This window comes from Moschus berezovskii, chromosome X, assembly GCF_049115385.1.
Source record: "Moschus berezovskii isolate FMDL1 chromosome X, NW_MosBer_1.0, whole genome shotgun sequence".
NCBI lineage: Eukaryota > Metazoa > Chordata > Mammalia > Artiodactyla > Moschidae > Moschus > Moschus berezovskii.
In genome coordinates, this window is record NC_142488.1 from 133,692,465 (window position 1) to 133,719,953 (window position 27,489).

The following is a 27,489-nucleotide window of genomic DNA, read 5'->3' on the forward strand; positions in this document are numbered from 1 at the left end:
CAGAAATGTTTCCCTTATCATCATTAAGGTTTAAATTGAATATCTGTTTATGTGATTTGAAAAAACTAGCTACCATTTTTCTTACTGGTGTGTATCAGAAAGATAATCAATCTTTGTTTACTCACCAGAGGACCCTCTGCTTCTAGAATGTATCCAATATATACTGTTCCTCAATAACATTTTAATTAACCAGTGGATGAGGAAACAATTCCTGCAATTGTATTGAAGAGTAATTAGAAAAAGCAAACTGAGATGAAGGTGCCAGATAAGACAGAGTTAATACCTGTGGTATGAGGACATTATCTTCTAGACTAGGGTTATGACACTGGTAATAGAAATATGTGGTGTTAAATTTTCTTTTTCTCTTTTTATTTTAATAGAGAAGCATGGATGGTGGTGATTTAGTTGCTCAGTTGTGTCCAACTTTTTGCGACCCCAAGAACTGTAGCCCACCAGGTTTCTCTGTACATGGGATTTCTTTGGCAAGAATACTGGAGTGTGTTGCCATTTTCTTCTCCAGGGGACCTTCCCAATGCAGGGATTGAACTCGTGTCTCCTGTATTATGAACATATTCTTTACCAATTGAGGCACTAGGGAAGTTCAAAGAAGCAATACAATTCAGCTGCTCAGTCATGTCTGATTCTTTGCGACCCCATGGACTGCAGCACACCAGGGTTCCCTGTCCACCACTAACTCCCAGAGCTTGCTCAAACTCATGTTCATCGAGTCAGTGATGCCATCAAACCATCTCATCCTCTGTTGTCCCCTTGTCCACCTGCCTTCAATATTTCCCAGCATCAGGGTCCTTTCTGGTGATTCAGTTCTTCAGTGCTCAGCTTTCTTTATGGTCCAACTCTCACATTCATACATGACTACTGGAAAAACCATAGTGTTGACTAGACAGACCTTTGTCACCAAAGTAATGTCTCTGCTTTGTAATATAATGTCTAGGATGGTCATAGATTTTCTTTGAAGGAGGAAATTCAGTTCTTCAGTCATGTTCTCTTTGGGACTTTTTGTGGCCCCATGGACTGCAGCACGCCCCACCTCCCTGTCCATCACCAAATCCCAGGCTTGCTCAAAATCATTTCCATAGAATTGTTGATGCCATCCAACCATCTCATCCTCTGTTGTCCTCTTGTCCTTCTGCCTTCAATTTTCCTAGGATCAGGGTCCTTTTGGTGATTCAGTTCTTCACATCAGGTGGCCAAAGTATTGGATTGACTGGTGTGATCTCCTTGCAGTCCAAGGCACTCTCAAGAGTCTTCATCAACACCACAGTTCAAAAGGATCAAAGCATCCAAGAAGCAAGCATCTTTTAATTTCAAGGCTGCAGTAACCCTCAGCAGTGATTTTGAAGCCCAAAAAATAAAGTCTCTCACTGTTTCCACTGTTTCCCCATCTGTTTCCCACGAAGTGATGGGATTGGTTGCCATGATCTTAGTTTTTTGAATGTTGAGTTTTAAGACAGCTTTTTCACTCTCCTTGTCCACTTCATCAAGAGGCTCCTTAGTCCCTCTTTGCTTTCTACCATAAGGGTGGTGTCATCTGCATATCTGAGGTTATTGATATTTCTCCTGGCAATCTTGATTCCAGCTCGTTTCATCCAGCACAGTATTTCCCATGATGTACTCAGTATAGAAGTTAAATAAACAGGGTGACAATATACAGCCTTGACATACTCCTTTCGCAATTTGGAACCTGTCCATTGTGCCATGTCCTGTTCTAAATTGCTTTTTGACCTGCATAGTTTCTCAGGAGGCATGTAAGGTGATCTGATACTTCCAACCCTTTAAGAATTTTCCACAGTTTGTTGTGATCCCAGATAACCATGATGGTATGGTCACTCATCTAGAGCCAGACAACTTGGAAGGCAAAGTCAAGTGGGTCTTAGAAGCTAGTGGAGGACTTCCAGGTGAGTCATTTCAAAACCTAAAAGATGATGCTCTGAAAGTGCTGCACTCAATATGTGAGCAAATTTGGAAAACTCAGCGGTGGCCACAGGGCGAGAAAAGGTCAGTCATCATTCCAATCCCAAAGAAAAGCATTGCCAAAGAATGTTCAAACTACCACACAACTGCACTCATCTCATATGCTAGCAAAGTAATGCTCAAAATTTTCCAAGCCAGGCTTCAACAGTACATAAAACATGAATTTCCAGATGTCCAAGATGGATTTAGAAAAGGCAGAGGAACCAGAGATCAAATTGCCAACATCCATTGTAGCATTGAAAAAGCAAGAGAGTTCCAGAAAAAAAAACAAAACATTTACTTCTGTTTTATTGACTACACCAAAGCCTTTGACTGTGTGGATCACAACAAACTGTGGAAAATCCTTCAAGTGATGGGAATACCAGAATACCTTATCTGCCTCCTGAGAAATCAGGACTTGAGAAATCAGGTCCAGAAGCAACATTTAGAACTGTATATGGAACAACAGACTGGTTCCAAATCAGGAAAGGAGTACATCAAGGTTGTATAATGTCATCCTGCTTATTTAACTTACATGCAGAGTACATCATGGAAGTGCTGGGCTGGATGAAGCACAAGCTGGAATCAAGATTGCCAGGTAAATATCAATAACCTCAGATATGCAGATGAAACCACCCTTATGGCAGAAAGTGAAGAAGAACTAAAGAGCCTCTTGATTACAGTGAAAGAGGGGACTGAAAAAGTTGGCTTAAAACTCAGCATAAGAAAACTAAGTCCATGGCATCTGGTCCCATCACTTCATGACAAATAGATGGGGAAACAATGGAGACAGTGAGAGACTTTATTTTTTGGACTCCAAAATCACTGCAGATGGTAACTGCAGCCATGAAATTAAAAGACACTTGCTTCCTGCAAGAAAAACTATTACCAAACTGGAGAGCCTATTAAAAAGCAAAGACATTACTTTGCCAACAAAGGTCCATCTAGTCAAAGCTCTGGTTTTTCCAGTAGTCATGTATGGTTGTGAGAGTTGGACCATAAATAATGCTGAGACCAAAGAACTGATTCTTTTGAACCGTGGTGCTGAAGTAGACTCTTGAGAGTCACTTTCACTGCAATGAGACCAATCCAGTCAATCCTAAAGGAAATCAGTCCTGAATTTTCATTGGAAGGACTGATACTGAATCTGAAACTCCAGTCCTTTGGCCACCTGATGCGAAGAGCGGACCCATTGGAAAAGACCCGGATGCTAGAAAAGCTTGAAGGCAGGAGGAAAGGGGACAACAAAGGATGAGATGTTTGGATGGCATCACCACTTTAATGGACATGAGTTTGAGCAAGCTCCAGGAGTGGGTGATGGACAGGAAAGCCTGGCGTGCTGCAGTCCATGGAGTCGGACACAACTGAGAGACTTAACTGGACTGAACTGTTGTGATCCACACAAACTCTTTAGTGTATTCAGTGTCTCTAAGAAGTAGATATTTTTCTGAAATTCTCTTGCTTTTTCTGAGTTGCAACGGATGTTGGCATTTTGAAGTCTGTTTTCTCTGCCTTTTCTAAATCCCAATTGAACATGTGGAAATTCTCAATTCATGTACTGTTGAAGCCAGACTTGGAGAATTTTGAGCATTACTTTGCTAGCATGTGAGATGAGCTATTGTGCAGTAGTTTGACTATTCTTTGTCATTGCAAAATAGTTATTATAAAATATAGAAGCCATAATTATTATTTAAAAATTCACAAAGACTAGAAGTTTAAGATATAAAAAGTAAAATTTCCCAATGCTAATCACCTGAATCACATGTTTCCTGTATAGTCATGTTAAGCTTTCTTGGTTTCCTTCCAGAACAAAAATGTAAATATATCTGTACACAAACATGCATGTTTTCCTTTCCTTATACACATAACATGCACATATTGCTTCATATGTGCCTTTTACCCTGATATATTCATTTTCTTTTTCTCTTCCACCCTGCTCTTTTCCTGAGACTGAAATATATGGATTACATCACACTTGGTGTCTTTCCCTCTGGCTTTCAACTGGGTTCAGCCAATGGGAGGCTCTGGCAGAAGGTTAGGAAGGAGGAAGGCAAGTTATATAGAATAGCTATCTTTCTGCTCCCACCTCACAGGGGTGCTTCACACTTGCTGTGTCTTTCCACTGAAGAAAATTCTCTCAAAACAACGTGTTTCACATGATTCACTCTTCTCCCCATTTCTGCTGAATTTTTCCTTTTCTCATCACTGTGGTCCTGGGAGTGGAACCAGTTCTACTGCCAGGAGATGCAGACTCATACACTATTCCTTATGGCTACCCCATGACCCACCCACATCTTTGTAATTAACTGCTTTATAAATAAACCTTCTTCACATTACCCTAATTTTGGTGGATCATCAATTTCCTGCTAGGATCTGATTGATATAGGTATCATGCTCTATATAGTGTAGTGTCCTTCATTTTTCCACTTGCTTTATTTTACTGATTCTTTGATGCATATTTTTCACATTTTAACATCCCTGTAATTGGGATGCATTTTACAATTAATGTTGTGTCACAGCTTAACTGGGTGTTTTTAATTCCTTAGTGGTACATAAACTAGCAGTGCCTCTCATAATTGAAGAAACACAGTAACATATCCTGGAACTGTGCATATCAATAAAAAGAGATACAATACAGAACATTTTGAGAGGAAAAATAGTTGTGGGGGTTCTTTTGAGAGATGAGGCAAACATAACAGCATATTCAAGCTCAGACACCTGGGAGAATAGTGGTGTAATTGACACAGCCCTGTCAATTCTTTAAAGCCCAGACCAGGGATCCCTGGTGTATAGAAGGCAATACTGAGTTTACAAAAGTCTGCAGGGTACTTGGAAGGAAAGCATGAAGGCTTAGATTAGAGGACATCACCAGGGAGCTAGATGAAATTTTGAGAAAAAGCCAGTCTTTAGTGTGAACTTGTCTTAATCAGTTCAGGGTGCCACAACAAAATACAACAGACTTTAAAAACAGACATTTATTTTCTCCCACTTCTGGAGCCCGGAAGTCTAATAAGATCAAGTGCTAGCAGGAGCTGGTCCTGGTGAGGTCCTGGGTTATAGATGGCTACCTTCTCACTGTGTGCTCCCACGGCCTTTCCTTGGTGTGTGCACACGGAGAGAGGGAGAGAGACAGAGATCTTCTACAGAGCCACCCTTTATATCTGGTTAGACCCCCATCCTTAGATCTTATCTAAACTGAATCACCTCCCAAAGACCCTATCTCCAAATACCATTACGTGGGGGGCTAGGGCCTCAAATATACGAAATTTATGGGGACATAGTTCTGTCCATACATTCTGTCCCTGCCCACAGAAATTCATTTTCTTCTCACATCCAACAGCCTAGAGATTCTTAATTCATTCTAGCATCAACTCTAACGTCTGAAATTCAAAGTCTCATCTATACATCATCTAAATTGGGTATGAGTGAGATCAAGGTAAAATTCATCCTGAGACAAAATCCCTCCTATTTGTGTACCTGTGAAATCAGACAAGTTGTGTGCTTTCAAAATATAGTATTAGGACAGGTATACAATATACATTCCCATTATGAAAATGAAGAAATTGGAGGAAAAATGTGTCAGGTCTAAAACCTAGGGAGACAAATACCATGACATCCAAAATCTTGAAAATAATCCTCTTGGCTCAGTGTCCCATCTTCCAAGCCCACTGTGGTGGCAGCATTGCTCCTATAGCTCTAAGTGGGAATCTCTGTCCCAACAGTCCAGCCCCTAGGCTTGCTCCAGATATTTTAGGTGAAAACATTTTCCCACAGCTGCAATATATATATATATATATATATATATATATATATATATCTTTCTCAATTACCAGATAATCTGGAAAGTAGATACCATCAGTCAATTTCTCATTCTTACACTATTTCCTATTTTTTAAATTTATTTTAATTGGAGGCTAATTATTTTACATTATTGTATTGGTTTTTCCATACATTGACATGAATCTGCCCCGGGTGTACATGTGTTCTCCATCTTGAACCCCCTTCCCGCCTCCCTCCCCATCCCATCCCTCTGGTTCATCCCAGTACACAACGATAACCCTGTATACGAGACAGCAAAAGAGACACAGATGTATAGAACAGTCTTTTGGACTCTATTTCCTATCTTCACACTGGTAGTCAGAAACAAGAATGTATGGAATCATAAATTAAGAAAAGGAGAAAAGGTGGATCAAGAGTCAGAAACGAGGAAGAGCCAGAGTCTGCTGATCACTTTGCCTAGTACTTCAGAGGTGATTTTATATGTTGACATTTAGTGTCTTACCAAAATGATTGTGAAAAATCAGCAAAACTAATTGTTGTTATTCAATCCTGGCCAACCACTTTATTCCCTGTTATCTTCTCACTCATATAATTATCAGTTCAACAAGGATATTCTGACCAGCAATTTTTGTGCCAAGTAAGTCTAAACTTTTTCGATACAGTGAAGAGTAATACAGGGGCTACCCTCATGAAGCTCAGACACTAGCCAAGGGTAAGGACACATAAAAAAGGCAATTATAATAAAGTGTCATTTGTACAAGATGGGAAATGACTTGGGTGTTTGGGAACATTGAGAGGCAGCCACCCCAGAGTGAAAGTGCTGGAATGCCAGATGCTGGGGTGACTCAATCAAGGAAGGAGTGTTCTAGAAGAGGAAACTGTGTGTGCACAGGTTTTGAGTTAATAAAAAGAATGTGGCAGGCTTGAGAAAATTAGATACTTGACTTCTAAATCAATCAATCAATGCTAAACTTGGTATACAACAGTGACTGTCAACTGGGAATAATCCCCCCCTCTACCTCTCCAGAGACACTGGACAGCATCTGTAGACATTTTTGATTATCACAAATGGGTGACTGGTGCTCTAGGCATCTAGTGAGTAGACACTATGGATGCTGTTGAACACCCTACAATGTGCTGGACTGCCCCTAAAACAAAGAATTATCTGACCCAAAACACCAACAGTACAAGGCTGAGAAACCCTGAGCTAGATTCTACTGTACTCCAATAGTTTCTTTTTACAAGTTTAAGTAATTATGTTATTAATACTAGAATACTTTTATGGCTATCTGCTCTGATAACACTGAAACTCCATGAGATCCCAGACTATGTCATGTTCATTCATTCACATCCTGAATATCTAACATAAGTTTTAGCACATAGTACGTATTCAATAGGCATCGACTGACTAATTTAAAAGGTGACTGATAACTGAGCAGGGATGTGTGTGCTCATTCATTCAGTCATGTCTCTTTGCAGATCCATGTAGCCCACCAGGCTTTTTTGTCCATGGGATTCTTCAGGCAAGAAAACTAGAAAGGGTTGCCATTTCCTCCTCCAGGGGATATTCCTGACCCAGGGATTGAACCCACATCATTTGCAGCTCCTGCATTGGGAGGTGGATTCTTTACTACTATAACACCTGGGAAGACTAGGGATGAGTGTGTTGAAGAGAAATGAATTTTAAGGAGGTGCCAATCATGTTGGGTAATGTCTTAAGCAATATATCCAAAGGGTGGCTTGGAAGAGGGGCAACCTTTTCAGCAGTACATTGTTAGGCATCTTCAGTCTTTGGTATGGAAAGTTGACTTTTTCTCAAAGTTTCAAAGTGTGAAAGTCACTCAATCGTGTCTGACTCTTTGTGACCCCATGGACTACACAATCTTTGGAATTCTCCAGGCTAGAATGCTGGAGTGAGTAGCTGTTCCCTTCTCCAGGGGATCTTCCTAACCCAGGGATTGAACCCAGGTCTCCCACATTGAAGGCAGATTCTTTACCAGCTGAGCCACAAGAGAAGCCCAAAAATACTGGAGTGGGTAGCCTATCCCTTCTCCAGCAGATCTTCCCAACCCAGGAATTGAACCACAGTCTCCTGCATTACATGCAGATTCTTTACCAACTGAGGTATCAGGGAAGCCCAGGTGTTATAAAGTCATCTTAAAACTGATTTTGTAAGTGTTGCAAAGTACAATACAAAATCAGTTTTAAGATGAGTGCACTAACTCATGTCTCTGAGCATATTTATCACCATAATCCCCTCTTATAACGGTAAAAACACTTGTTTTCTGTATATGATTTCTGGACACGCCACTGCTGTTGTATCAAGGGGCTTAGAGCTTTTCATGGGGAGAATGGGCAGTAACATGATCAAACATTCATTTTAGAACATTACCTCTTATGACAACATTCAGGGTCAATGCATGTTACAGGATACTCGGGGCTGGTGTGCGGGGATGAACCAGAGGGAGGATAAAGGGAGGAGGGAGGTGAGAAGGGGGTTCAGGAGGGGGAACTCGTGTACACCTGGGGCGAATTCATGTCAATGTATGGCAAAACCAACCAATATAATATTGTAAAATTAAAAAAAAAGAACATTACCTCTTGAAATAATGTTAAAATGGTTTGACAGAATAAAGATTGAATACAAGAAGGACAGTTAGCAGACGGCACTAATCCAACAAGAGATTGTAGAGGCCAAGACAAAAAGAGTTGAGAAGAGATGTATATAAATTTAGATCTATTTAAAAGAATTAGGTGGAGGCCAAAAAAAAAAAAAACAAAGTCAAAAATGATCCCAGATTTTTGCCCTGGGAAATTGGGGGGATGTGACAGGAGAGAAAAATGAAAAGGAACAGATTTGAAGGTGAATATGATTTCTATTTTAAGCATGTTGAGATTAGGCGTACATAAAACAGTGAAGAGTGGGACATGACATGGTGACTGAACAACAATAAAATAACTGAGTAGTGATGCCTGGTATCCTGTTGCCCATGTTACTAAGGAGTTCAGAGGCTGATCTGAGCTGGAAATACAAGTTTGTAATTCATGAGAACATTGCTGATTTGAGCACTTGGAGTGTCTAAGACCACCCAAGAAGTGTTGTGTATACTGGGACAAGAAGAAAGCATACAAGAGAACCCTGAATTTCCTTTTTTTTTTTTTTTTTTGTAATTAATTAATTTTTTATTGGAGGCAAATTATTTTACAATATTATATTGGCTGGTTTTGCCATACATTGACATGAATTCGCCCCGGGTTTACATAAGTTCCCCCTCCTGAACCCCCCTCCCACCTCCCTCCTCCCTTTATCCTCCCTCTGGGTCATCTCCGTATGCCAGCCCCAAGCATCCTATAACATGCATTGACCCTGAACTAGTGATTCATTTCACATATGACAACATACGTGTTTCAATGCCATTCCGATGTATAAATATTAAAGCAGTTGTTGTTCAGTCCCTCAGTCGTGTCCAACTCTTTGTGACTCCCTGAATTGCAGCATGCTAGTCTTCACTGTCCTTCACAAACTCCCAAACATTGTTCAAATTCGTGTCAGTGAAGTTATCTAACCATCTCATCCTCTGCTGCCCACTTATTCTTTTGCCTTCAATCTTTCCCAGCATCAGGGTCTTTTCCAATGAGTCAGCTTTTTGCAAAAGAGACCAAACAAGACTTGGACCAGTCTGCAATGCACAAGGAAAACCAAAAGAGTGTGCTGTCACAAAATCGAAGCAAAGAGATTTTCAAAACTAAGCCCGCAGTCAAGTGTGAAAGGTAAGTATGGGCTGAGGAAAGAGCTGGGAATTCGCTGGTTACTGAGGAACAATCGAGAAAATTTTCAGACAATGATGAACCAGGCAGGAGTGAGTTGAGATATGAATAAGAAAAGGAAGTTGGAAAGGTACTCAAACTTTAAGAATTTTCACTTTAATAACTGAGGAGTAAGACAGGGCTCAGAGAAGGCAATGGCAACCCACTCCAGTACTCTTGCCTGGAAAATCCCATGGACGGAGGAGCCTGGTGGGCTGCAGTCCATGGGGTCGCTAAGAGTAGGACATGACTGAGTGACTTCACTTTCACTTTTCACCTTCATGCATTAGAGAAGGAAATGACAACCCACTCCAGTATTCTTGCCTGGAGAATCCGAGGGATGGGGGAGCCTGGTGGGCTGCCATCTGTGGGGTCGCACAGAGTCGGACACGACTGAAGTGACTTAGCAGCAGCAGCAGCAAGATAGGGCTACGGTTGGAAATAATCTGATGTTGAGAGGGGATTTTTTTTTTTAAGATGAAAAATATTTCTTTTTTTTGCTTTTCATGGTAATTGGTTTGTATTAAAACATACACACACTATTAAAAGTCAGGCTATCACACACATTAAAACAAAAAACCAACCCCAAACCTGTTAATTATTATTATTATTTTTTTTTTTTTTGGTCTCATGGTGAATTTTATTTTATTTTTTTATTTTATTGGAGGCAAATTACCTTACATTAATATATTGGTTGGTTTTGCCATACATTGACATGAAAAATACTTTTGAAAAGCGCATCTAAATGGTAATTAAAGAAGCCAGGAGAGTCAGTGGAGCCAGAGCATTCAATGGCAGCAATGGAAATGGGACTCTTCAAGCCAGAACTGGCAGAGACTGGGAAGCACAGTCTCATGAGCGGGTATCCACAGCTGCCATTTCAAATGTCCTCCACGTTCCTCCAACCTCTAGCTTTATTACCTGCCCTTTCACTCTAGATAGATGGTGTTCTTTCCTATTTTACATGGGCGGGAGCAGGGGGAAAGGCTTTTCTAAACATAACACCTGCACCAGAAACCAGAAAGGAAAATACCTGGCTACAAATTAATTCCAAGGTTTTTGTAGAGGAGGTTGGTGTTGTAGTTAAGTGCAAGGCAAACAGATTTGGTTTAGCACCATGTGTGTGCCACTTGCCAAATACAAGAGCTTGAGCAAATGACACAGCCTCATGTTTGTCATCTATAAAACTGAATTGTAGCACTGCCTACTTACTCCTTGGTGTCTTTTAAAGTCTTAAATTAGATAGCAAAGCAGTTTTCACAGTGTCTGGTATGTAGTAAGTATGCAATCAAACGTTTGACATAAAAAGATAAATGTGATATGGAAAAATGGGCAAAGTCCAATTTGCAGCAACATGGATGGACCTAGAGATTATCATACTGACTGAAGTAAGACAATTATAATATGATATCATTTCTATGTGGAATTTAAAATATGCTACAAATGAACTCATTTACCAAATAGATACAGATTCACATACATACAAAACAAACTTACAGCTACTGAAGGGGCAAGTGGGTGGATGAGGGATAAATTAGGAGTTTGCAATTTGCAGAAATATACCACTATATATAAAACTGATAAATAAGAACCTACTCTATAGCACAGGAAATTATATTCAATATCCTGTTATAAACCATAATGGAAGAGAATATGAAAAAGAATATAGGTGTGTGTATAACTGGCTTCCCTGGTGGCTCAGATGATAAAGAATCTGCCTGTAATGCAAGAGACTGCCTGCAGTGCATGAGACTCAGGTTCAGTCCCTCAGAGGTGACGATCCCCTGGAGAAGGGAATAGCTAACCACTCCAGTATTCCTGCATGGGAAATCCAATGACAGAAGAGGCTGGTGGGCTACAATCTATGGAGTCACAAGAGTCGGACACAACTTAGCAACTAAACAACCACTAAATCACCACCACCACTACCAAGGGGAAGCAGTGAGGGAGCTCTCTGGGGTCACTTTGATGAGGGCACTAATCCCATTCATTTTGGGGCTTCCCTGGTGGCTCAGATGGTAAAGAATCTGCTTGCAAAGCAGGAGACCCAGATTCGAGCCCTGGGTTGGGAAGATTACCTGGAGAAGGGAATGGAAACCCAGTCCACCATTCTTGCCTGGAGAACCCCATGGAAAGAGGAGCCTGGATAACTATAGTCCATGGGGTCGCAAGGAGTCAAACATGACTGAGCAACTAACACACACACACAACTGAAACATTCTGCTGTATAGCAGAAATTAAAGCAACATTGATGCAACAATTAAGCATACTTAATTAAAAAAAAAAAAAGGGCAAAGCCTAAAGAGAAACTGCAATGGCCAATGTGTTTAGGAAAATTTGTCTAACTGGTAATCTGAGCAACTTTCATTTTCACTTCAACTGGTAATCAAATAAATGCTTAGAAAATATCCATGAGAGGTTTTCCCCCTGAGATGGAAAGTTTCAAAAAAATAATGCTAATAGCTGGCAGGGGTATGGGAAATCAATACAGTCATGCACTCACTTTACACTGGAGCAAAAACAGAACATACCTAAATTGATATGACATTATCTGAAGGTCAAACTAATATAATTCCAAAGTCCTTAATTGAGGCCCTTTGACCCACAAACTCCACTTCAAGGACTTTATCCTAAGAAAAAGCATCTTGTAACCACATAATTGCATACAGATTCATGAAAATTCTATTTATCATGTCATCCATGATACTGGAAAAAATGCAACCAATCTAATATCCTTCAATGGCAGAGTGTTTAAATAAACCATCATATATCCTTCTATGGAATACTGTAGAACAATTATAAATGATGATGCAATGCAAGCATTGAAATGTATTCGGTATATTGAAATTTTTAAAAAGGTTACTAAAGTATATGTGTATACTATATGAGAATCTCCCATGAAAGTAAAAGCACATTTGTGAGTGTATGTGAATATTTTGTTAAAGGTCTGCAAGAACCAAAATATTAATAGAAGATGGCTCTGGGTGATGATATTAGGAATTCCATTTATTTTTATGACTTTTCTGACTCTTCTTCACTGAAAATACATTAATTTTATAACTGAAAAATAAGACATTTTAAAAAGTGAGATATATTCTTCATTATCTTGTTATTTCTCTGTATGGTGACAAAAGTAGATTGAAGTTTTTTTTTTGTTGTTCGTTTGTTTTTTTCATTATGAAAGTATAACACATTTACAGGAGACTTGAAAAATACAGAGCAAGGTTACATATAGTTCTACTACATATTACATTTTTTAAATAAATAAAGATTTTTAGCTGGAGTCTTGATATCAAACTCTCAAAAACTAATAAAGAAGTAGGAAGACACAGTAGACCTGAAACGCCAATTCAATATAATTAAAATTTATACAATTTTCACACAAAAGTAGAATACAAATTCTATTCAAGTTCCCATAGTCTATAAACTAGGAGACAATGGAACATATCCAGGGACATAAAACAAGGCACAAAAATGTCATGGTCTAAAGGTACTGAATTCATCGTCTGTCCTCTTATCATTGTGGAATTATGTTAGAAATCACTATCAAAAGGTATTTGAAAATAACCCATATATTTTCAAGTACAATGTGATATTTACAAAGAGAGATCTTTGACTTAGCCATTGTAAGCCTCAACAAAGTTCCATTCAGTTCCGTTCCGTCCAGTTCCGTCGCTCAGTCGTGTCTGACTCTTTGCGACCCCGTGGACTGTAGCCTACCAGGCTTCTTCGTCCATGGGATTCTCCAGGCAAGAATCCTGGAGTGGGTTACCGTTTCCTTCTCCAGGGGATCTTCTCGACCCAGGGATCGAACCTGGGTCTCCCGCATTGGAGGCAGACGCTTTAACCTCTGAGACTAAAAAACCATGGAAGGTGACTGGCAGAGAAGAAAGCGTTCAAATGAGAAGTTAATATCAAAATGAGAAATAAATATCAAAGATACTTTAAAAAACCCATGTATTTGGAAATCAAATGCTCACTTTTAAATGATTGGTATATATATATACATATAAGAAACCATAACAAGGAAAATTAGAAAGTGTTTGTAATAGGATAAAAGTGAAAAGAGCATCTACCAGAAATTATTCTATGCAGCTGAAGCTGCTCAATGCAATTAACAAACTCTAGATTCTTGAATAAGGTATGAATACAAATAATGGATACTAGCATACAATTTTGTGAAATTTGAACAAAATTTTGTTAATAATACTGTATCATATGTTAACTTTATTATCTTAGTGATTTTAAAAAATTGAATGAGGCTTGAAGATTCTAATCCAATTCTGAGAATATGAAGAAATATGCTGTTAAAAAAGAAGATTATTTTTTAATTGAGGTGACATATCATTTTATAAAATTCTACTGTTGCTACTGCTACTGCTGCTAAGTCACTTCAGTCGTGTCCAACTCTGTGTGACCCCATAGACGGAAGCCCACCAGGCTCCTGCTTCCCTGGGATTCTCCAGGCAAGAACACTGGAGTGGGTTGCCATTTCCTTCTCCAATGTGTGAAAGTGAAAAGTGAAAGTGAAGTCGCTCAGTTGTGTCCGACCCTTAGCGACCCCACGGACTGCAGCCTACCAGGCTCCTCCATCCATGGGATTTTCCGGGCAAGAGTACTGGAGTGGCTTGCCATTGCCTTCTCTGATAAAATTCTACATATGGACTCAATTAATTGGAACAGTATAGACTGACAGAGACAAATTATTTTTAGAATTTAACTGTCTCTAGATTTTAATACCAACTAAAACTAGTTTTATGTAATATGAATTCTTTATTTCTCTCCCTCCCCCTCCCTCACGTTAATAATACTCCTGAATCTCTACAGTATTATAGAGTCACACACTGTAATAGAGATTTGGGGATGTCTTTAATGTATAAATAATTGATTTTGAAGAATGATGGTTAAGCTCCTTCCTGGTTTTTATAGTGTATCTGGTCCTAAAATGCCTTTGCTGAATTTGGAGTCTACCACATATCCTGGGTCGACCAAAACTGCTTTCAAAGAGCTACATATCATCATGAATTACTTTATTTGCCTTTAACCAGAAAGTTCATCTGAAGTTTCCACAAATGAGTGGGACAGCAACGACATCTTGAGGATACCAACTTTGCCTACTTGGACAAAACTAGGCCATTTCTACATGGAGATCCATTCCATGGACACCTATTAAGTCTGGACACCTCATTCTTTTATTTTGGTCACAACTGCATAGTTTGTGGGATCTTAGTTCCCTGCTGCTGCTGCTAAGTCACTTCAGTTGTGTCCGACTCTCTGTGACCCCATAGGCTGAAGCCCACCAGGCTCCCCCTTCCCTGGGATTCTCCAGGCAAGAACACTGGAGTGGGTTGCCATTTCCTTCTCCAATGCATGAAAGTGAAAAGTGAAAGTGAAGTCGCTCAGTCATGTCCGACCCTTAGCAACCCCACGGACTGCAGCCTACCAGGGCTCCTCCATCCATGGGATTTTCTAGGCAAGAGTACTGGAGTAGCTTGCCACTGCCTTCTCCGCTTAGTTCCCTGACTAGGGATTAAACCCTTGGCAATGAAAGCACAGAGTTCTAACCACTGAACAGCCAGGCAATCCCCTGGAGATCTCATTCTAATTGACTGTGTGGCCAAGGGTAAGTTTCATCCTTTCCTAGGGCTTCAGCTTCCTTATCTGTTAAATAAGATAGGTGAATGATATTGCCTGAGGTTTCTTACATCCCTTATACAGGCATATCTTGTTTTACTGTGCTTCACAGCCACTACATTTGTTTTAGAATAAACTGAAGGTTTGTGGCAACCTTGCATGGGACAAGTCTACTGGTGCTATTTTTTAAACAGCAATTGCTTGCTTTGTGCCTGTATCACATTTTGGTAATTCTCACAATATTTCAAACCCTCCATCAATGAAAAAAAATTACAGCTTGCTGAAGGCTCAGATGATGGTTATCATTTTTAGCAATGAAGTATTTTTAATTAAAGTGTGTACATTGCTTTTATAAACATGCTATCTCATACTTAATAAAGTACAGTCTAATGTAAACATAACTTTTATATTCAGTGAAAAACCAAAAAAAAAAAAAATGGTGTGACCTGTTTTGTGATATTCACTCTATTGCACTGATCTAGAACTGAATTCACAATAGCTCTAAAAGATGCCTATACACCCAATTTTTGCTAAACTAATTTGCACCAAAATACAAATGTGTGATGGACTACTATGTCTAACTTAGGGATACAGGGATTTGTGAAGTCTTAAAGCAGCTACAATTTCTCCAGGAGTCCTGAGTGATGAGCTTGGCAAAACCAAGGCCATCTTTTAATACAACAAACACTTCCAGCCTGTGGTGTGCCAGGGTCTTTGCTCAGATTTATACTACTCGACTTGCGTTGTCTCCTTTTCAAAATTAACATTAACTTTCTTGAATGTTAAAAACTTGGGACACAGTTACTTAAATTTTATAGTAGCTATAAATAGTTAAACTCACCCATTCATATGCATGTGTGTGTGTGTGTAAGAATGTAGCATATGCTACCTAGAGTCAGTGTTTGGAAATTCAGAGGCAAACAGACTTGGCTCAGTAATATGTCTGTTTAGGTGTTCTTTCTTTTCCTATGATGGAGTGTAGAAGTGCCTCACTTTACAAAAACCTGTGATATGAAAATCCAAACACATGGAACATGCAAACTAGCAAGTGATTATAGACGTGGTCAAAAGATTTTTTTCCAATTCCTGCAAACATACACTCATGCGTGTTGGTCCCATCAAGACTGAATCTTCACAACACCACTGGACACTCAGAGATGAGGAGAACTCTCACATGAATAGATATATGGCTTCCTTTCTCTCCACATATTTATGTGTGTGCGTCCATGTGTGTGGAGGGAGTGTTTTAGCTTTTTTCTTTTCTGAGCTACATTTTGCCTGTCGAGAAAGAAGAAGAAATTTTAAAACACTATCACTTAGAAATTAGTCACAACCGATGCCTCCCCCCATCAAAATAAAAGCACTCTTAGCAAGAAAAAGTTGAGCCTTCTACTTCTGACTCATCTCATATGTCTTAAGACTCCCTCCTGACAGTGTTCTCCCCAAAAGAGAGAAGCAATAATGTCCAGTGTCACTGAACTGAGCGGTGCTGTGTCTCATTGCTCTTTCTCACCTGGGTAGTGAACTCACAAGAACAAATCACCAAGCCATGATGCAGGATCATCCTTCCAGTCATTTATGAAGAGAACTAGGGTCAGGAGACGAAGGCCACTGTTTTTCTATCTCAAATCCAGTAAAGAAAATAGCTTTGTCTTTCAGCAAGGTGTCCCATTCACCTGATGTCCTATAAATATGGAGAGAAATTAATCATCTATTACTCCAGCACAAAATTTGAAAGAATCACTGATATCCTTTCTGACTAATCAGGTCCAATAACTTCCTCAAGTTCAATCATTTTTTTCCAGAAAGTGTTATTTGCAACGCAATAATTATTCAATAGATAAATCTCATTTCAATGTAATTAAGTCAAATATGAAAAAGCCACGTGAATGATTACACTACTTTAATTCATTATCATTTTAACAAATGTTTAATTTTTTCATTGCTTTTATCAAGATAGTAAGTTGAGTTTCAACTAAAAATCTAAAATATCACTTGGTAAGCAATTAAGGCTTTCTTATTTCTCTTTGCTATTCTTTGGAACTCTGCATTCAGATGCTTATATCTTTCGTTTTCTCCTTTGATTTTCGCTTCTCTTCTTTTCACAGGTATTTGTAAGGCCTCCTCAGACAGCCAATTTGCTTTTTTGCATTTCTTTTCCATGGGGATGGTCTTGGTCCCTGTCTCCTGTACAATGTCATGAACCTCCGACCAGAGTTCATCAGGCATTCTATCAGATCTAGTCCCTTAAATCTATTCCTCACTTCCACTGTATAATCATAAGGGATTTGATTTAGGTCATATCTGAATGGTCTAGTGGTTTTCCCTACTTTCTTCAATTTAAGTCTGAATTTGACAATAAGGAGTTCATGATCTGAGCCACAGTCAGCTCCTGGTCTTGTTTTTGCTAACTGTATACAGCTTCTCCATTTTTGGCTGCAAAGAATATAATCAATCTGATTTCGGTGTCGACCATCTGGTGATTTCCGTGTGTAGAGTCTTCTCTTGTGTTGTTGGAAGAGGGTGTTTGCTATGACCAGTGCGTTCTCTTGGCAAAACTCTATTAGCCTTTGCCCTGCTTCATTCCGTGCTCCAAAGCCAAATTTGCCTGTTACTCCAGGTGTTTCTTGACTTCCTACTTTTGCATTCCAGTCCCCTATAATGAAAAGGACAACTTTTGTGGGTGTTAGTTCTCAAAGGTCTTGTAGGTCTTCATAGAACCGTTCAACTTTGGCTTCTTCAGCATTACTGGTTGGGGCATAGGCCTGGATTACTGTAATATTGAATGGTTTGCCTTGGAAACGAACAGAAATCATTCTGTCGTTTTTATGATTGCATCCAAGTACTGCATTTCGGACTCTTTTGTTGACCATGATGGCTACTCCATTTCTTCTAAGGGATTCCTGCCCACAGTAGTAGATATAATGGTCATCTGAGTTAAATTCACCCATTCCAGTCCATTTTAATTCACTGATTCCTAGAATGTCTATGTTCACTTTTGCCATCTCCCGTTTGATCACTTCCAATTTGCCTTGATTCATGGACCTAACATTCCAGATTCCTATGCAATATTGCTCTTTACAGAACCGGACCTTGCTTTTATCACTGGTCACATCCACAATTGGGTGTTGATTTTGCTTTTGCTCCATCCCTTTATTCCTTCTAGAGTTACTTCTCCACTGATCTCCAGTGGCATATTGTGCACCTAACAACCTGGGGAATTCCTCATTTTGTATCCTATCATTTTGCCCTTTGATACTGTTCATGGGTTTCTCAAGGCAAGTATACTGAAGTGGTTTGCCATTCCCTTCTCCAGTGGACCACATTTGGCTCTGGTCCATGTGATCCGATCAGCTAGTTTCCTGTGATTATGATTTCAGTGTGTCTGCCCTCTGATGCCCCCTCGCAATACCTACCTTCTTAACTAGGTTTCTCTTACCTTGGTCGTGGAAAATCTCTTCACAGCCGCTCCAGTAAAGTGCAGCCACTGTTCCTTACCTTGGACGAGGGGTATCTCCTCAAGGCCGCCCCTCCTGACCTTGAACGTGGAGTGGCTTCTCTCAGCCCTCCTGCACCCGCGCAGCCACCGCCTATTGGACGTGGGGTAGCTCCTCTTGGCCGCCGGCCCTGGCCTCAGGCGTGGGGTAGATCTCTTCAAGAAAATTGGAGATTCCAAGGGAACATTTCATGCAAAGATGGGCTCGATAAAGGTCAGAAATGGTCTGGAACTAACAGAAGCAGAAGATATTAAGAAGAGGTGGCAAGAATACACAGAAAAACTGTACAAAAAAGATCTTCATGACCAAGATAGTCACGATAACGTGATCACTCACCTAGAGCCAGACGTCTTGGAATGTGAAGTCAAGTGGGCCTTAGAAAGCATCACTAGGAACAAAACTAGTGGAGGTGATGGAATTCCAGTTGAGCTATTTCAAATCCTGAAAGATAATGCTGTGAAAGTACTGCACTCAATATGCCAGCAAATTTGGGAAACTCAGCAGTGGCCACAGGACTGGAAAAGGTCAGTCTTCACTCCAATCACAAAGAAAGGGAATTCCAAAGAATGCTCAAATTACCGCACAATTGCACTCATCTCACACGCTAGTAAAGTCATGCTCAAAATTCTCCAAGCTAGGCTTTAGCAATATGTGAACCGTGAACTCCCAGATGTTCAAGCAGGTTTTAGAAAAGGCAGAGGCACCAGAGATCAAATTGCCAACATCCGCTGGATCATGGAGAAATCAAGAGAGTTCCAGAAGAGCATCTATTTCTGTCTCATTGACTATGCCAAAGCCTTTGACTGTGTGGATCACAATAAACTGTGGAAAATTCTGAAAGAGATGGGAACACCAGACCACCTGACCTGCCTTTTAAGAAACCTGTATGCAGGTCAGGAAGCAATAGTCAGAACTGTACATGGAACAACAGACTGGTTCCAAATAGGAAAGGAAGTGCGTCAAGGCTGTATATTGTCACCTTGCTTATTTAACTTATATGCAGAGTACATCATGAGGAACGCTGGGCTGGAAGAAGCACAAGCTGGAATCAAGATTGCCGGGAGAAATATCAATAACCTCAGATATGCAGATGACACTACCCTTATGGCAGAAAGTGAAGAGGAACTCAAAAGCTTCTTGATGAAAGTGAAAGAGGAGAGTGAAAAGGTTGGCTTGAAGCTCAACATTCAGAAAACAAAGATCATGGCATCTGGTCCCATCACTTCATGGGAAATAGACGGAAAAACAGTGGAAACAGTGTCAGACTCTATTTTTGGGGGCTCCAAAATCACTGCAGATGCTGATTGCAGCCATGAAATTAAAAGACGCTTACTCCTTGGAAGGAAAGTTATGACCAGCCTAGATAGCATATTAAAAAGCAGAGACATTACTTTGCCAACAAAGGTCCATCTAGTCAAGGCTATGGTTTTCCCGTGGTCATGTATGGATGTGAGAGTTGGACTGTGAAGAAAGCTGATCGTCGAAGAATTGATGCTTTTGAACTGTGGTGTTGGAGAAGACTCTTGAGAGTCCCTTGTACCGCAAGGAGATCCAACCAGTCCATTCTAAGGGAGATCGATCCTGGGTGTTCATTGGAAGGACTGATGCTAAAGCTGAAACTGCAATACTTTGGCCACCTCATGCGACGAGTTGACTCACTGGAAAAGACTCTGATGCTGGGAAAGGTTGGGGGCGGGAGGAGAAGGGGACGACCGAGAATGAGATAGCTGGATGGCATCACTGACTCTGTGTACATGAGTTTGAGTGAACTCCGGGAGTTGGTGATGGACATGGAGGCCTGGCGTGCTGTGATTCATGGGGTCGCGGAGAGTCGGACACGACTTAGCGACTGAACTGAACTGAACTGACTGAAGCAAATAAGACATTTACTATTTGATTAAGTCAGTAAAAATATTCTGTGTAAAACTACAAGTCTCTTTCTGAAGTTTATACAGTAAAAAAAAAAAAAAAAATCTCAAATACTCAATTTCAAGATAAGAAACAGAGTAGATGGAATTTAGAAAGATGGTAACGATGACCCTATATGCGAGACAGTGAAAGAGACACAGATGTAAAGAACAGTCTTTTGGACCCTGTGCAAGAAGGTGAGGGTGGGATGTTTTGGGAGAGTAGCATTGAAGCATGTATATTATCACATGTGAAATAGATTGCCAGTCCAGGTTTCATGCATGAGACATGGTGCTCAGGGCTGGTGCACTGGGATATCCCAGAGGGATGGGATGGAGAGGGAAGTGGGAGGGAGGGTCAGGATGGTGAACATATGTACAACCATGGCTGAATCATGTCAATGTATGGCAAAAACCACTACAATATTGTGAAGTAATTAGCCTCCAATTAAAATGAATAAATTAATTTTAAAAATAATAGAAAAAAATAAAGAGTAGACATACAAATAGAAACAAGGGTAGGTCTTAAAAATACTTCTGAGTCAAATAGTAAGAAACAGTGATATACAACAGATAAACTTAAAATTCATGCACATAAAACATAATGTGCATTTTATTAGCACTCAAGCAAGAGGGTGGGTGTACATAAAATTGATTAGAATGACTAACTGCGAGGAAAAGTAGAATGAAGCTGTGGAGTGGAAAAAAGGAGAATAAATGAGTAAATAAACAGCAGAGTTCCAAACAACTAACTCAAGGAATACGATTAATTCAGTTCTCTATACTTCATGTCTAAACCTTGAATACCACACCAAGAAAGATTTTTGGAGAAAGTTGAATATTTAATAACTGGCATTATTTAGAAATGTTGGCATACAGAGGAGATAATAAAAACAGGACTAGGTTTAAATTTATTTTATTTTATTTTAAAAATTCTTGTAAGGATAAACAAGATCTGAATATATAGCCCAGGGGAATATATTTATTTTTTTACTTATTTTTTAAAAATTTATTTCAATTATCCTGTGATAAACCATAATGGAAAAGAATATGAAAACAAATGTATATATGTGCAGAACTGAGTCACTATGCTATACAGCAGAAATTAACACATTATAAATCAGCTGCTGCTGCTAAGTCACTTCAGTCGTGTCCGACTCTGTGTGACCCCATAGACGGAAGCCCACCAGGCTCCCCCATCCCTGGGATTCTCCAGGCAAGAACACTAGAGTGGGTTGCCATTTCCTTATCCAATGTGTGAAAGTGAAAAGTGAAAGTGAATTCGCTCAGTCGTGTCCAACCCTCAACGACCCACGGACTGCAGCCTACCAGGCTCCTCCATCCATGGGGTTTTCCAGGCAAGAGTACTAGAGTGGCTTGCCATCAGCTAGACTTCAATAAAAAAAAAAAAAAAAAGGCTTCCTTGGTGGCTCAGATGGTAAAGCGTCTGCCTGGAATGTGGGAGACCCGGGTTCAATCCCTGGGTCGGGAAGATCCCCTGGACAAGGAAATGGCAACCCACTCCAGTACTCTTTCCGGGAAAATCCCATGGACAGAGGAGCCTGGTAGGCGACAGTCCATGGGGTCGCAAAGAGTCAGACACGACTGAGCAACTTCACTTCACAGACTTCAATAAAATACTAGATTAATTAAAAATTTTAAATGATCAAAATTCTCAGTAGACAAGTCTTCTAATTATCACCTACATCCTCCGACTGTCCCCCCCCTCCCCCGCACTGGCCACTGCTCTTCCCCAAGGTTCTAGGCAAGAAAGAACCCTAATTTGTGTAGGGATTATGGCCTACAAATACCATCATTTTAGTGTTTATGGATGCTGATGGTGACATTCAATAGGAGGAAGTTTTGGAAGTTTTAATTTTTCTGAGGGCCTTTAGTGTTATAGCATAGGATAATGTGCAACACACACCTCTGTGAAGTATGTGGCCTGGAGGTAATTTCTCTGCTTTTATGGGGGTTGTTCTATTGTCTCCCATAGACATCATATCTCAACTCATCTGGAGGCCCGCCACCACAAACACACACACACACACAAGCAGAAACTCCAAATCCTTTTCTTCCTGCAAATGGGATTAAGTATTTCAGAATCTGTCTTTAGTTCTGAGTCCTCACCTCATCCTTATCCTCAGTGTCTGGCTAACTAGGGCCTGCAGGTCTGGCCCCTGACCCCACAGGACCCTTCTCCCACCCCTCTCCACACTTGCCCCTCCCTTCCCTCCCTCTCACCCCAACAAACCAGAGAACTGGCAGGTACACACACACACATACAGCACACGCAGTCTCTTCTTCAGATCTTGTTTATTTCGATCATCAGCTCCTGTGTACCCTTTCAGCGCACCCTTTGATCTCTGCAAGGGAGACCCTTTCTCCAAGGGCTCCTCTGGGGATGCAGCAGACGGCTGCTGGTGTCCAAATCTCTGGATACACAGGGCATGACTGGGATGGGATGGGTTCTCTGGGGGGTCTTGGTTCTGCTCCAGCTGGAGCTGTGGTCTCTTATTTTTATTCCCTCTTCTCATCAGCTGGAGGGAACAGTCGGATGCCATGGACCTTGTTTCCCTCATGTTTTCTTCAACAGGTGATACATGATTCAGGAATCTTGGGGCTGCACACTCTTGCAGGAACATTTCTCCTCACTGGGGTACAGGGAGCACAACATTAGTTTGGGGGAAGAAGATGGAGACTGGATGGGGAGGCCCTTCACATCCAGTGCTGGCTGAGTGGGGGCGGGGACCAGACATGAACAGCACAAGCATCTGGGGTGGGGGAACCATAAGTAAGAATTGGATGGAGCAAGCGTAGGGTCATCTGACATTGGCACTGTCTCTGCACTTGGATTGACAGGGGGTCATCCTCTCCTTCATGTCCTGAGTGGTTGTTCTGAACTTGTGGTTGGTTGTTTCATGCTAGATTGTTCTTTCCATAGTTGGCTGTTCAATATGTGTGCTAGTCTCCTCTTATTTGCAAGGCACCTCATCCATGTTGAAGCCAAGCAGTGATCTCACCCAGGTCTCCTATCCTTCCTATGTATACACCTCCCAAGTCAAGGAAGATCCCCTGGAGAAGGGAATGACAACCAACTCCAGTATTCTTGCCTGGGAAATCCCATGGACAGAGGAGCCTGGCAGGCTATAGTCTATGGGGTCACAAAGAGTTGTACATGACTGAACAACTAATACACACACACCCAAGTTAAAGAGAACCCATTATGCTTTGTTTGGTCATAAAGTTACTGCTCCAGCCAGTGGTAGCCCTCCTACCACTCATCTCAAAGCACTGCTCCCAACTCCTCCATGGTTCTGGTGGTGGAGAGACTGATGTGAAGGGGAGGCCAAAAAAATCTGCTTGGATGAAAGGGATTTCTTTAGAACCCTTTAAAGATGCATCCCAAAGTGACATCCCATCTCTTACCTCCCTTGGCTCCATTCTGGTGGCACACATGGCAGGGAGAGAATGTCTCCTCCATGCCTTTCCCCATGACCATCTACACTAGTGGTTCATTCTGTTCCCTCCCATCTGCCACCATTATCTACTGATTTAAGTGTCTTATCTAAAATCCCTCCAAGGTAAAGTGGCCATATTTAACGGGAAATTTGAATCACCCTACTTACCTTTTCAGAAAACAAAGATCATGGCATCTGGTCTCACCATTTCATGGGAAATAGATGGGAAAAGAGTGGATACAGTGTCAGACTTTATTTTTGGGGGCTCCAAAACCACTGAGGATGCTGATTGCAGCCATGAAATTAAAAGATGCTTACTCCTTGGAAGGAAAGTTATGACCAAACTAGATAGTATATTAAAAAGCAGAGACATTACTTTGCCAACTAAGGTCCATCTAGTCAAGGCTATGATTTTTCCAGTGGTCATGTATGGATGTGAGAGTTGGACTGTGAAGAAGGCTGATCGCTGAAGAATTGATGCTTTTGAACTGTGGTGTTGGAGAAGACTCTTGATTAGAGTCCCTTGGACTGCAAGGAGAACCAACCAGTCCATCCTAAAGGAAATCAGTCCTGAATATTCATTGAAAGGACTGATGCTGAAGCTAAAACTCCAATGCTTTGGTCACCTCATGCAAAGAGTTGACTCACTGGAAAAGACTCTGATGCTTCGAGGGATTGGGGGCAGGAGGAGAAGGGGACGACAGAGAATGAGATGGCTGGATGGCATCACCGACTCGAAGGACATGAGTTTGAGTGAACTCCAGGAGTTGGTGATAGACAGGGAGGTCTGGCGTGCTGTGATTCATGGGGTCTCAAAGAGTCGGACACGACTGAGCGACTGAACTGAACTGAAGTTACCTTTTACAACTCCTTTTGTGTACAATGATGAACTTTCCGGCTCCTAACAGGGAACTTTTCTATGCCAACTCTTTTTCCACCGTACCACATAGCTCTCTTCAGTTTTCTATTTCCAGATTGAAATCTCTCCAGGCTATCAAAGTTTCTAGTGAATACACTTGTTCAACTGTGTACTCTCATCTTGTTTCAAGTCTAGGAGATTGAGTTCATTTAACGTATAATACTCAGACATGAATTTTACCACTATAGGTAAGTAAAGCAAAATATCCCCATGCTGTAAGTTGTACAGGGTATTTTCTTAAAGGAAACTACAACCTGAGACTTTAAAATGAACACAGGAAAGGGCTTGCTTAAACATAGTCATGAGAACCTTATGTGAAAACCACTTCTCAGTATGATTCCTCAGTCACCAGACACTTTTTCCACCTTATGTTACTGCTGGTACTGTGAATATCCTACCTCCTTTCCATCTCCTGGAGAAATGGCACTTATCTCACTCTTATGAGGAGGGACACTATGAGGGGGTCACATTCATGAAAATCTATATAATAAGCTTCCAGCTCCTTGGAAAAGTATTTGTGAGTAAGTCCTGTTCATTTAAGCTCATTAGTAAAGGCCTCTACTAATTCCAGATCTTGGCCTTGGAGGAAATGGGTGGTAGCTTTAGCCATAGGTCATAGGTTCCTAGGTTTCCCTGGTGGCTCAGTGGTCTACTCGGGTGGACCTGAGTTCTAGTCCTGTGTCAGGAAGATCCCCTGGAGAAAGGAATGGCTACCCACTCTGGTATTCTTGCCTGGGAAATCCCACAGACAGAAGGAGCCTGGCAGGCTACAGTCCATGGGTTCTCAAAAGAGTTGGACGTGACTTAGGAACTAAAACAACAAATATCAATAATATATAACTAAAAAACAATGAGACAAAGGATCCCAAGACTGATAGAAAGATGTGAAAAACACATGGACTGAAAATTTACAAGACAGACATAGAACTGACTGTTAAAAACCTGAAATAATGCTTAATCTCACTAAATAGAAATTCACATTAAAACAAAGCTGAGATATGTAGATGAACTCAGAACTGACACAAAAATTTGAGTTAATGGTTAGGACATTTAAACAGTTACTCTAACTTTATTCCATATGTTCAAAATGTTAAGTACAAACATTGAAGACATAAAAGGGTCATAAAGAAGTTTAAGAGAAGGAAACTACAGTATTTGGAATATTATAGTCACTGGATGGGATTAATGACAGATGAGACATTACAGTAAGAAAGGGTTCTATATTTGAAGACATATTAAATGAAGCCATCCAGAGTAAGACAGAGAGAATGACCTAATATGTAAAATGGATAATATACTATGGCCAGTTAGGGCTTCCCCAAGGAATGTAGTCTTGATTAAATATTCAAATATCATCTACACCTGAAACTAACATGATATTGTAAATCAACTATACATCAATAAAAAAACAAATATAGGACATATTAACAAATTTTAAAAACATAATTTTATGTTCAATCATATCCAATAAACACAGAAAACGTATTTGACCAAATAGAATAATTTTTCGTGATAAAAACACATAGAAAACAAAAATAGAAGGCAACTTCCTTAACTTGATAAAAGGCATCTATGAAAAATTGATAGTTAACAGTATAAATTATAAGACTGAATTTTTTTCCCTTTTGATATTAAGACAAGGATTTCTACTTTCTTCACTTCTGGTCAACATTGGGAAAGTCTATCCAGTGGAAAAAGTCAATAAAAAGAAATAATTAACATTTACTTTGGAAAAGAAATAAAACTGTCTTTATTCACAGATAACACAATTATCTATGTAGGAAATCCAATGGAATCAGCAAAAAGATACCATAACTAATAAGTTAGTTGAACAAGGTTGCAGAATATAATGTGAATATGAAAAAATAAGTTATATTTCTATATGCAACTGAATAATAACTGAAAACTAAACATACAATACCATTTACCAGAGCATCAAAATTATCAAAATATCTAATGAGAAATCTGACAAAGATGTGAGCTCCTATACACTGAACTATTCTGCTGGGTTTAACAAAGAAGGCCAAAATAAATGGGGAGGCATATCATATTCATCGATGGGATGATTCAACACTGCTAACATGTCAGTTCTCCCCACACTGATTGATAGACTCAGTGCAATCACATTCCAAATAAAAGCAGGCTTTATTGTAGAAATTAACAAACTGATTCTAGAATTTATGTGGAAGTTTAAAGAACCAGAGTAGCTTTGAGAAAGTGGAATAAAGAAGAAAGATTGCCATTACCTGGCTTCAAATTTTATTATAAAGGTGCAGTATTCAAGAAAGTGTGGTGCTGGTGTAAATAATAGAAAAATAGAACAATGAAACAATATAGTTTTCAGAAAAAGACCCACATATATGGCCTCATAATTTTTGACAAAGTAACAAAAGCAATTCAGTACAGATATGACGGAGGGCAGCAGTAGGAAAGAAGGATTCAAAAAGGAAACAAACTTCGGTAGGTGATGAGTATGTTCACTCTCTTGATTGTGGTGATAGTTTTATATATGT